This window comes from Phocoena phocoena, chromosome 2 (assembly GCF_963924675.1).
Source record: "Phocoena phocoena chromosome 2, mPhoPho1.1, whole genome shotgun sequence".
Classification (NCBI taxonomy): Eukaryota; Metazoa; Chordata; class Mammalia; order Artiodactyla; family Phocoenidae; genus Phocoena; species Phocoena phocoena.
In genome coordinates, this window is record NC_089220.1 from 31,781,696 (window position 1) to 31,794,573 (window position 12,878).

General features: G+C 41.3%; 1 protein-coding gene and 1 pseudogene across 2 annotated transcripts in view; one reads left to right on the top strand and one right to left on the bottom strand.

Moving 5' to 3' along the window:
* Positions 1–12,878, bottom strand: part of SMOC1 (SPARC related modular calcium binding 1) — a 154,856-nt gene that overhangs the window by 60,063 nt on the left and 81,915 nt on the right. The gene's annotated exons all lie outside the window — the stretch shown is intronic.
* Positions 5,045–5,694, top strand: LOC136143064 (coiled-coil domain-containing protein 115 pseudogene; annotated as a pseudogene).

Genomic DNA, 12,878 nt, shown 5'->3' on the forward strand with positions numbered 1-12,878 from the left:
TTGTTCTGCAGAAACTAAGACCCCTCCACCCAGGTGGAGGATGGTGACTACAAGCTGAATAGAAGCATGTGGACCCCAGACTGGTTGGAACCAGAAGGTTGCTGATTAAGATCCTGAAACATCACCCTGTTCCCTCACCACCAACCAATGAGAAGAAAGTCCATGAGCTGCAAGGCTCACCCCAAATGTTGCCTTTAAAAACCCTTCCTTGAAAGCTGCCAGGGAGTTCAGGTCTTTTGAGCATGAGCTGCCCATTCTCTTTGCTTGGCACCCTGCAATAAATGCTCTACTTTCCTTCACCATAACCTGGTGTCAGTGGATTGGCTTTGCTGCAGATGGGTGAGGGCAAATGGACCCAGGTTTGGTTTGGTAACACAGGGAGCATTCCATGGTAGTACTAGTGTTTTCTGAAACATGATTTTTTTCAAAAAAAAAAAAAGAAAGAAAAAGAAAACAAAAAGCAGTATAATGAAGTGCAGGGCCTTGCTATATTTCTCTGCTTTTCCCAGTCATACTTTCTCAGTATCCAGGTATCAGGCTTTCATTTAGTTTACTCTTTTTTGAAACAATTTTCCTCTGGCAAATCCCCACCTCCTTTTCTGTAATGCTTTCTCACGCCCTACCTATTTAGAAATCCATCCTGAATTGCCTTAGACCTTCATTGACAACTGGGATCCCCTCCAAGGCACCTCTACCCTGTGGCTACATCACCCCATTCCCACCCCTTTTCTTTGCACTTCTTTTGTAAAAATAGAAAAATGTGAACCATATGCAAAGGGACAGGCTTGATTCAGCATTCTTCTAGCAACTACCAAACTTGTAATGAAATGACTACTATCGTGTACCGGAACATCTCCTAGTGGGAAAAAGTTAAACTAAAAGCAGAAGGCATGTGGCTATTTCTCTAACTCTCCTTGGCAGTGGGAGTATGAAACCTTTTTTTTTTTGTAATCTTCCAGTTGCTCCAAATCGGTTAGTAGGTTTTCTGGATTAAGCTAATGCACAGTGATAGTTAAGCATCTTGCAGTAGATCCACCCAATAACTTTGTTTCAGGGCAGTATTTTTAGCAGGCACATTTTCCTTTTGTCTGCATACTCTATAGGACCTCTAAGAAATTGTTTTTCCATGGGTGCCATGTACCCTGGCTGGATGACTGAGTCCCTGGGCCATCTGAGGTTGCCACTCATCCCCCTAGAACCTGTCTCTCCATCAGAAGCTGCAGGAGAACATTGTTTATTGCATTCACAGTAAGATTTACCTGGAGGGCTTATGAAAACAGATTCCTGGGCCCCACCCACAGAATTTCTGGATTCATTAGTTCTGGGGTCATCTGGGTGACATGCATTTCTAGGAAGTCCCCAAGTGATGCTGCTGCTGGTTCGGGGACCACACTCCAAGAACCAGTGTTTTAAAAGACACTTCGTCACTCTATCCTTTCTGGCATTTATCATGAACTACTCAAGAAACAAATACTTTTCTAGGTGGGAATTTGGGAGCAAGGGGCCTTGGGACAATACTTCTCTCCAAAGTTTTTCTGTTGCCGTTGTTCTGATGACGTGTGGTCTTTTAATTCATGGGTCTAGTGATTCGTGGCATTAAATCTTCTGGATGATTTCACACATGGAAGAAAGTTTGATTGCAGAGAGACGAGCAGGGGAGACAGGAGGGATGGTGTAATCCTTTTGGTCTGGCTAGCATGAGCTGTTTCTCCCTCTGTTTAGAAGAGGTTATCCCACAAACTTCCCCCTCATCTTTAGTCAGGTCTGGCTGAGAAGCAACAGGATGCAGAAGAAAAAAAACATGGCTTTGGAGTCAAAATTAGCTGGGTTTAAATACCATCTCTGTGTAACTTTGGCAAAGTCACTTAACCTCTCTGAGCCTATTTATGAAATAAGGCTAATGGTGCCTACCTTGAAGGTTACTGAGAAGACAAAATGAGACAAGATATATAAAGCATCTAAAATAGTGTCATGTGTAGAGTATGTACTCAGCACAAGCAGATTTCATCCCTTTCCCCTTCCGTTTTACAGAGAGGATGTAGGTTGTAACTTAAAAGCACTGCTATTCTTGCTGGCTGTAGACACTGTCTCCTGCTCTATGCCAAGTCTAGGGAGGACTGTCTGCTGGGGAATGAGGGATTTTCCTTTTAGGGTATTTGCCTCATCCTCCAGATTTTAATGGAGAAGATGCAAGGAAGGAAGATAATCCCTCAACTTCAAATCCTCCTAAATGTGGGAGTCCTTGTTGACTATGTTTTTTATGAGTCGATGGTGTAATGTGGTTGCCAACGTGATATTAGTCAAGCAGTAGTGTGTTTAGAACAAGAGATAATCCCATTCTTCCCCAAGCTGTTTATGACCACATCTGAAATACTGTGTCCAGTTTGGGGAAGGACACTCTATAAGGGGCACCTTAGCAAACTGAATTAAGAGGAAAGAGGCCAGGAGGAAAGAGAGACATAAAACCCTGTGATATGGGAATGAGCGATAGAACTAAAGATCTTTGCCAGGGTGAAAAGAAATATTTGTTGGCTATAAGACAGGATTTCACAAGGACATAATGGTGCCTGTCTTCAGGTCTTTCTGTGGAAAGTGTGATTTCTATGGAATCTGTAAGTTCCTTAGCTAGAATGGGGGTCATCTGTTGGAAATTACAACTTTCAAGTCAATGTAGGGAAGGAATTTCCAACTAAATTGTCCCAAAATGCATTATGTTGTCATTGGTGGTAATAAGTTTCCTGTCTTTGGTGGCCATCAAGCAGAAGATAGATGACTGCTTGGTGAGAGATTGTCCCTGGATGTGGTGGGTCAGGGAGAGGAAGGAGATGAACCAGATACATCTGAGGTCCCCTGTGACCCAAAAGTTCTGTGATTTTACAACTGTGCCCTAAGTTGAACTTTCGCTGGTTAAGAGTAAGGTGGAAATTTAAGAACTGGTACCTAATTGTCAGTGTTAGGACCATTTTTCCAAATACATGATGAAAAACATTTTTTGTATTTTCCAAAAAGTGCGAACACCATCCCCTCCACCACACACATAAAGGTATTTTTTAAAATCTTAGTGTTAGGGCTTCAGGGACACAAAAAACTTTACTTTCTTGACTTCTGCCCTCCGATTTGGTGCCTAAAATGGCCCAGGTTTTGTAAACAGCAAATATGACACCTCTTGTTCATTCACTTCTATTTCCATTTCAGGGGAAAGATATCAAATACGTTTTTACTTTTTAAAAATATCCAATGGGGGTACCCTCAAGATGGCGGAGGAGTAAGATGTGAAGATCACCTTCCTCCTCACAAATACATCAGAAATACATCTACACGTAGAACAACTCCTACAGAACACCTACTGAACGCTGGCAGAAGACCTCAGACTTCCCAAAAGGCAAGAAACTCCCCACGTACCTGGGTAGGGCAAAAGAAAAAAGAATAAACAGAGACAGAAGAATAGGGACGGGACCTGCACCTCTGGGAGGGAGCTGTGAAGGAGGAAAGGTTTCCACACACTAGGAAGCCCCTTCGCGGGTGGAGACTGCAGGTGGCGGAGGCGGGGAGCCTCGGAGCCGCGGAGGAGAGCACAGCAACAGGGGTGCGGAGGGCAAAGCGGAGAGATTCCCGCACAGAGGATCGGTGCCGACCAGCACTCACCAGCCCGAGAGGCTTGTCTGCTCACCCGCCGGGACAGGTCGGGGCTGGGAGCTGAGGCTCAGGCTTCGGTCGGATCCCAGGGAGAGGACTGGGGTTGGCTGCGTGAACACAGCCTGAAGGGGGCTAGTGCACCACAGCTAGCTGGGAGGGAGTCCAGGAAAAAGTCTGGAACTGCCTAAGAGGCAAGAGACCCTTGTTTTGCGGTGCGCGAGGAGAGGTGATTCAGAGCACCGCCTAAGAAGCTCCAGAGACGAGCGCGAGCTGCGGCTATCAGCAAAGACCCCAGAGACAGGCATGAAATGCTAAGGCTGCTGCTGCAGCCACCAAGAAGCAGCAGCTTCCTTTTTTTTCAGTATAGTTTTTAGCGCTTGTTATTATTGGCAGATTGGTTTTTTGGTGTGATTGTTTTCTTCTTTCTTTTTTTTTGTATTAGTTTTTAATAATAATTTTTTATTTTAATAACTTTATTTTATTTATGTATTTATTTTTTCTTTCTTTCTTTCTTTTTCTTTTTCTCCCTTTTCTTCTGAGCCGTGTGGCTGACAGGGTCTTGGTGCTCCGGCTGGGTGTCAGGCCTGGGCCTCTGAGGTGGGAGAGCCGAGATCAGGACATTGGTCCACCAGAGACCTCCCAGCTCCACGTAATATCAAATGGCAAAAGCTTTCCCAGAGATCTCCATCTCAACGCTAAGACCCAGCTTGACTCAACAACCAGCAGGCTATAGTGCTGGACACCCTATGCCAAACAACTAGCAAGACAGGAACACAACCCCACCCATTAGCAGAGAGGCTGCCTAAAATCATAGTAAGGTCACAGACACCCCAAAACACACCACTGGACTCGGTCCTGCCCACCAGAAAGACAAAATCCAGCCTCATCCACCAGAACACAGGCAGCAGTCCCCTCCACCAGGAAGCCTACATAATCCACTGAACCAACCTTACCCACTGGGAGCAGACACCAAAAACAACGGGAACAATGAACCTGCAGTCTGTGAAAAGGAGACCCCAAACTCATTAAGTTAAGCAAAATACAAAGACAGAAACACACAGCAGATGAAGGAGCAAGGTAAAACCCATCAGACCAAACAAATGAGGGGGAAATATGCAGTTTACCTGAAAAAGAATTCAGAGTAATGGTAGTCAAGATGATCCAAAATCTCGGAAATAGAATGGAGAAAAAACAAGAAACGTTTAATAAGGACCTAGAAGAACTAAAGAGGAAACAAAAAATGATGAACAACACAATAAATGAAATTAAAAATTCTCTAGAAGGAATTAATAGCAGAATAACTGAGACAGAAGAACAGATAAGTGACCTGGAAGATAAAATAGTGGAAATAATTACCACAGAGCAGAATAAAGAAAAAATAATGAAAAGAGGAACGTGTGCGGAGCCCATGGTGGCGCGGTATCTGCGAGCCAAGCTGGACTCGCTTCTCCTGCAGCTGCTCAGGGACCTGGAGGAACTGGAGGCAAAGCGGGCGGCGCTGAATGCCCGGGTGGAGGGCTGGCTCTCACTCTCCAAAGCTCGCTGCGCCATGGGCGCCAAGTCCATAGGGCCTCTGCAGTATGCCTCCCACATGGAGCCCCAGGTCCACGTCTGCACCAGCGAGGCCCAGGACGGACTCCAGAGGTTCTGAATATGAGAGCCGGCACCCAGACTCCAGAGGACGTGGGACCCCACAAGGCAGTTCTGCACAGGCGCAAGGGCCTCACGAGGGCCCCAGAGCCAGACCGCTCCCCAGCTCCCCAGGACCCTCTGAACTGGTTTAGAATCTTGGCTCCTCACAGTCTACAGCAAGCTCAAGCCAGCTTCTGGGAGGGTCTGCAGCTGGCTGCAGACATGGCCAGCCTTCAGATCCGCGACTGGGGTCGAAGCCAGCTCCAGGGGCTGCAGGAGAAACTCAAGCAGTGGAGCCCGGGGCTCCCTGACCTGCCATCACAGAAGCAAGGCAGTGAGCACAGCTGTTCTTTGATGTGGCTGCATTATCTCAGGCCTTCTTCCTTCACAGATTGCCCCCCACCCAAGCTGTTCCTCCCTCCTTAATACTTCTCTGGTCTGCATGTTTCCAACTTTGTTAGGTGGGGAAGTTTGAAGAGGCAAAGTGAGTAATGTTGAAAGTCACTACTATGAAACCATTTCTAGAGTTGTGTTGTCTCAGGACGTATTCATGTCAGGCAGGCACAAACCTGTTAGGTTAGTTCATATCACTGAACAACTGTAACAACCTGATGCATAAATCAGCTGCGGTTTTTCATTAAAGGATGAAATATTGCACAGCTAGTGGCAGGGAAGGACAAGAGGTAGGTGCTTCAGTTTCACTATATCCTTACAAGTGATTTTGATGGAGGAAAAAACCATACACAGCTAACAGATCAGGACAGAATGATAACTCATCGATAAAACACACACACACACCTGAGTAGATGGGCAGCACTTGGCAGGTTTTAAGCCAGAAAGTAAAAAGGATCGGACCTAGATTTTCAAGGGGAATCTTTCAAGAGACCATTCAGGTTTATAAAACCTGCCATTATCTTTCCAAGAGTGAGTCTTTTAATTTGTTGAAGGGCCAGGAACTCTGTGGCAATTCATTTTCCTACTGGCTTCTTGATAATTTTAGCAGTTTCTAGGAGCTAATTGTTACATTTGGTGGATGTTAGTTTTCTGTTCATAATACGAGATGTAAATTGTTTTTCCCAGTTTGTCTTTTAACTTTGCTTATGGTGGTTTAAAAAAAAAACCAAACTTTTTATTATAAAATAAAATAAATAAAACACATTATATTAAATAAAACACATTATATTAAATGGCAAAAAACAACAACAAAAAAGAATGAAAAGAATTGAGGACAGTCTCAGAGACCTCTAGGACAGCATTAAACACACCAATATTTGAATTATAGGGGTACCAGAAGAAGAAGAGAAAGAGAAAGGGACTGAGAAAATATTTGAAGTGATTATAGTTGAAAACTTCCCTAATATGGGAAAGGAAATAGTCAATCAAGTCTAGGAAGCACAGAGAGTCCCATACAGTATAAATCCAAGGAGAAACAAACCAAGACACATATTAATCAAACTATCAAAAATTAAATACAAAGAAAACATATTAAAAGCAGCAAGGGAAAAACAACAAATAACACACAAGGGAATCCCCATAAGGTTAACAGCTGATCTTTCAGCAGAAACTCCACAAGCCAGAAGGCAGTGGCAGGACATATTTAAAGTGATGAAAGGGAAAAACCTACAACCAAGATTACTCTACCCAGCAAGAACCTCATTCAGATTCAACAGAGAAATTAAAACCTTTACAGACAAGCGAAAGCTAAGAGAATTCAGCACCACCAAACCAGCTTTACAACAAATGCTAAAGGAACTTCTCTAGGCAGGAAACACAACAGAAGGAAAAGACCTACAATAAAAATCCCAAAACAATTAACAAAATGGTAATAGGAATATACATATCGATAACTACCTTGAACGTAAATGGATTAAATGCTCCCACCAAAAGACATAGACTGGCTGAATGGATACAAAAACAAGACCCATATGTATGCTGTCTACAAGAGACCCACCTCACACCTCGGGACACATAAAAACTGAAAGTGAGGGGATGGAAAAAGATATTCCATGCAAATGGAAATCAAAATAATGCTGGAGTAGTCATTCTTGTATCAGACAAAATAGATTTTAAAACAAAGACTATTACAAGAGATAAAGAAGAACACTACATAATGATCAAGGGATCAATCCAAGAAGAAGATATAACAATTGTAAATATTAATGCACCCAACATAGGAGCACCTCAATACATAAGGCAAATACTAACAGCCATAAAAGGGGAAATCGACAGTAACACAATCATAGTAGGGGACTTTAACACCACACTTTCACCAATGGACAGATCATCCAAAATGAAAATAAATAAGGAAACACAAGCTTTAAATGATACATTAAACGAGATAGACTTAATTGATATTTATAGGACATTCCATCCAAAAGCAACAGAATACACTTTCTTCTCAAGTGCTCATTCTTGGAACGTTCTCCAGGAACATTCTCAAGTGCTCATTCATGGAACATTCTCCAGGATAGATCATATCCTGGGTCACAAATCAAGCCTTGGTAAATTTAAGAAAATTGAAATCGTATCAAGTATCTTTTCTGACCACAACGCTATGAGACTAGATATCGCTATGAGACTAGATATCAATTACAGGAAAAAATCTGTAAAACAAATACAAACACATGGAGACTAAACAATACACTACTAAATAACCAAGAGATCACTGAAGAAATCAAAAAGGAAATCAGAAAATACCTAGAAACAAATGACAATGAAAACACGATGATGCAAAACTTATGGGATGCAAAAAGAGCAGTTCTAAGAGGGAAGTTTATAGCAATACAATCATACCTTAAGAAACAAGAAACATCTCAAATAAACAACCTACCCTTACACCTAAAGCAATTAGAGAAAGAAGAACAAAGAAACCCCAAAGTTAGCAGAAGGAAAGAAATCATAAAGATCAGATCAGAAATAAATGAAAAACAAGTGAAGGAAACGATAGGAAAGATCACTAAAACTAAAAGCTGGTTCTTTGAAAAGATACACAAAATTGATAAACCATTAGCCAGACTCATCAAGAAAAAAAGGGAGAAGACTCAAATCAATAGAATTAGAAATGAAAAAGGAGAAGTAACAACTGACACTGCAGAAATACAAAGGATCGTGAGAGATTACTACAAGCAACAACATGCCAATAAAGTGGACAACCGGGAAGGAATGGACAAACCCTTAGAAATGCACAACCTTCCAAGATTGAACCAGGAAGCAATAGAAAATATGAACACTCCAATCACAAGCACTGAAATCGAAACTCTGATTAAAAATCCTCCAACAAACAAAAGCCCAGGACCAGATGGCTTCACAGGTGAATTCTATCAAACATCTAGAGAAGAGCTAACACCTATCCTTCTCAAACTCTTCCAAAATAGAGCAGAGGGAGGAACACCCCCAAACTCATTCTATGAGGCCACCATCACCCTGATGCCAAAACCAGACAAAGATGTCACAAAGAAAGAAAACTACAGGCCAATATCACTGATGAACATAGATGCAAAAATCCTCAACAAAATACTAGCAAACAGAATCCAACAGCACATTAAAAGGATCATACACCATAATCAAGTGGGGTTTATCCCAGGAATGCAGGGATTCTTCAATATATGCAAATCAATCAATGTGATACACCATATTAACAAACTGAAGGATAAAAACCATACGATCATCTCAACAGATGCAGAGAAAGCTTTCAACAAAATTCAACACCCATTTATGATAAACACCTTCCAGAAAGTAGGCATAGAGGGGACTTACCTCAACATAATAAAGGCCATATATGACAAACCCACAGCCAACATCATACTCAATGGTGAAAAACTGAAACCATTTCCACTAAGATCAGGAACAAGACAAGGTTGCCCACTCTCACTACTATTATTCAACATAGTGTTGGATGTTTAGCCACAGCAATCAGAGAAGAAAAAGAAATAAAATGAATCCAAATCAGAAAAGAAAAAGTAAAGCTGTCACTGTTTACAGATGACATGATACTATACACAGAGAATCCTAAAGATGTTACCAGACAACTAGTACAGCTAATGAATGAATTTGGTAAAGTAGCAGGATACAAAATTAATGCACAGAAATTTCTTGCATTCCTATACACTAATTATGAAAAATCTGAAAGTGAAATTAAGGAAACACTCCCATTTACCACTGCAACAAAAAGAATAAAATACCTAGGAATAAACCTACCTAAGGAGACAAAAGACCTGTATGCAGAAAATTATAAGACACTGATGAAAGAAATTAAAGATGATAAAAATAGATGGAGAGATATACCATGTTCTTGGGTTGAAAGAATGAACATTGTGAAAATGACTATACTACCCAAAGCAATCTACAGATTCAATGCAATCCCTATCAAACTACCAATGGCATATTTCACAGAACTAGAATAAAAAATTTCACAATTTGTATGGAAACACAAAAGACCCCAAATAGCCAAAGCAATACTGAGAAAGAAAAATGGAGCTGGAGGAATCATGCTCCCTGACTTCAGATTATACTACAAAGCTACAGTAATCAAGACAGTATAGTACTGGCACAAAAACAGAAATATATATACATGGAAGAGGACAGAAAGCCCAGATATAAACCCACGCACATATGGTCACCTTACCTTTGATAAAGGGGGCAAGAATATACAATGGAGAAAAGACAGCCTCTTCAATAAGTGGTGCTAGGAAAGCTGGACAGCTACATGTAAAAGAATGAAATTAGAACACTCCCTAACACCATACACAAAAATAAACTCAAAATGGATTAAAGACCTAAATGTAAGGCCAGACACCATAAAACTCTTAGAGGAAAACATAGGAAGAACACTCTATAACATAAATCACAGCAAGATCCTTTTTGACCCACCTCGTAGAGAAATGGAAATAAAAACAAAAATAAACAAATGGGACCTAATGAAACTTAAAAGCTTTTGCACAGCAAAGGAAACCATAAACAAGACGAAAAGACAGCCTTCAGAATGGGAGAAAATATTTGCAAACAAAGCAACTGACAAAGGATTAATCTCCAAAATTTAGAAGCAGCTCAGGCAGCTCAATATCAACAAAACAAACAACCGAATCCAAAAATGGGCAGAAGACCTAAATAGACATTTCTCCAAAGAAGATATACAGACTGCCAACAAACACATGAAAGAATGCTCAACATCATTAATCATTAGAGAAATGAAAACAAACCTACAGTGAAATATCATTTCACACTAGTCAGAATGGCCAACATCAAAATATCTACAAATAATAAATGCTGGAGAGGGTGTGGAGAAAATGGAACCCTCTTCCACTGTTGGTGGGATTGTAAATTGATACAGCCACTATGGAGAACAGTATGGAGCTTCCTTAAAAAACTAGAAAGAGAATTACCATACAACCCAGGAATCCCACTACTGGGCATACACCCTGAGAAAACCATAATTCAAAAAGAGTCATGTACCACAATGCTCACTGCAGCTCTATTTACAATAGCCAGGACATGGAAGCAACCTAAGTGTCCATCGACAGATGAATGGATAAAGAACATGTGGCACATATATACAATGGAATATTACTCGGCCATAAAAAGAAATGAAATTGAGTTATTTGTAGTGAGGTGGATAGACCTAGAGTCTGTCATACAGAGTGAAGTAAGTCAGAAAGGGAAAAACAAATACCATACGCTAACACGTATATATGGAATCCTAAAAAAAAAAAAAAAAGGTCATGAAGAACCTAGGAGCAAGATGGGAATAATGACACAGAGCTACTAGAGAATGGACTTGAGGATGCGGGGAATGGGAAGAGTAAGCTGGGAAAAAGTCAGAGAGTGGCGTAGATATATATACACTACCAAATATAAAATAGATAGCTAGTGGGAAGCAACCACATAGCACAGGGAGATCAGCTCTGTGCTTTGTGACCACCTAGAGGTGTGGGATGGGTAGGATTGGAGTGAGGGAGATGCAAGAGGGAAGAGATATGGGGATATGTGTATATGTAAAACTGATTCACTTTGTTATAAAGCAGAAACTAACACACCATTATAAAGCAATTATACTCCAATAAAGATGTTAAAAAAAAAAAAAAAAGAGGGCTTCCCTGGTGGCGCAGTGGTTGAGAGTCCGCCTACCGATGCAGGGGACACGGGTTCGTGCCCCGGACCAGGAAGATCCCACATGCCGCAGAGCGGCTGGGCCCGTGAGCCATGGCCGCTGGGCCTGCGCATCCGGAGCCTGTGCTCCGCAACGGGAGAGGCCACAGCAGTGAGAGGCCCGCGTACCGCAAAAAAAAAAAAAAAAAAAAAAAAGGAAAAGAAAAGAAAGTATTAATGGGAACATACATATCAATAACTACCTTAAATGTAAATGGATTAAATGCCCCAGCCAAAAGACATAGACTGGCTGAAGGGATACAAAAACAAGACCCATATATATGCTCTCTACAAGAGATCCACTTCAGACCTAGGGACACATACAGACTGAAAGTGAAGGGATGGAAAAAGATATTCCATGCAAATGGAAATCAAAATAATGCTGGTGTAGCAATTCTCATATCAGACAAAACAGACTTTAAAACAAAGACTATTACAAGAGACAGAGAAGGACACTACATAATTATCAAGGGATCAATCCAAGAAGAAGACATAGCAATTGTAAATAATTATGCCCCCAACAAAGGAGCATTGCAATACATAAGGCAAATACTAACAGCCATAAAAGGGGAAATCGACAGTAATACAATCATAGTAGGGGACTTTAACACCCCACTTTCACCAATGGGCAGATCCTCCAAAATGAAAATAAATAAGGAAACACAAGCTTTAGGTGATACATTGAACAAGATGGACTTAACTGATATTTATAGGACATTCCATCCAAAAACAACAGGATACACTTTCTTCTTAAGTGCTCATGGAACATTCTTCAGGATATACCATATCCTGGGTCACAAATCAAGCCTTGATAGATTTAAGAAAATTGAAATCGTATCAAGTATCTTTTCCTACTACAACGCTATGAGACTAGATATCAATTAAAGGAATAAAACTGTAAAAAATACAAACACGTGGAGGCTAAACAATACATTACTAAATAACCAAGAGATCACTGAAGAAATCAAAAAGGAAATCAAAAAATACCTAGAAACAAATGACAATGAAAACACGATGACCCAAAACCTATGGGATGCAACACAAGTAGTTCTAAGAGGTAAGTTTATAGCAATACAATCCTTCCTTATGAAACAAGAAACATCTCAAATAAACAACCTAACCTTACACCTAAAGCAATTAGAGAAAGAAGAACAAAAAAAACCCAAAGGTAGCAGAAGGAAAGACACCATAAAGATCAGATCAGAAATAAATGGAGGGCGTCCCTGGTAGCGCAGTGGTTGAGAGTCCGCCTGACGATGTGGGGGAAGTGAGTTCGTGCCCCGGTCCGGGGGGATTCCACCTGCCGTGGAGCGGCTGGGCCAGTGGGCCATGGCTGCTGAGCCTGCGCGTCCGGAGCCTGTGCTCGACAATGGGAGGGGCCACGGCAGTGAGAGGCCCGCGTACCATAAAAAAAAAAACACCAGAAATAAATGGAAAAGAAATGCAGGAAATGATAGCAAAGATCA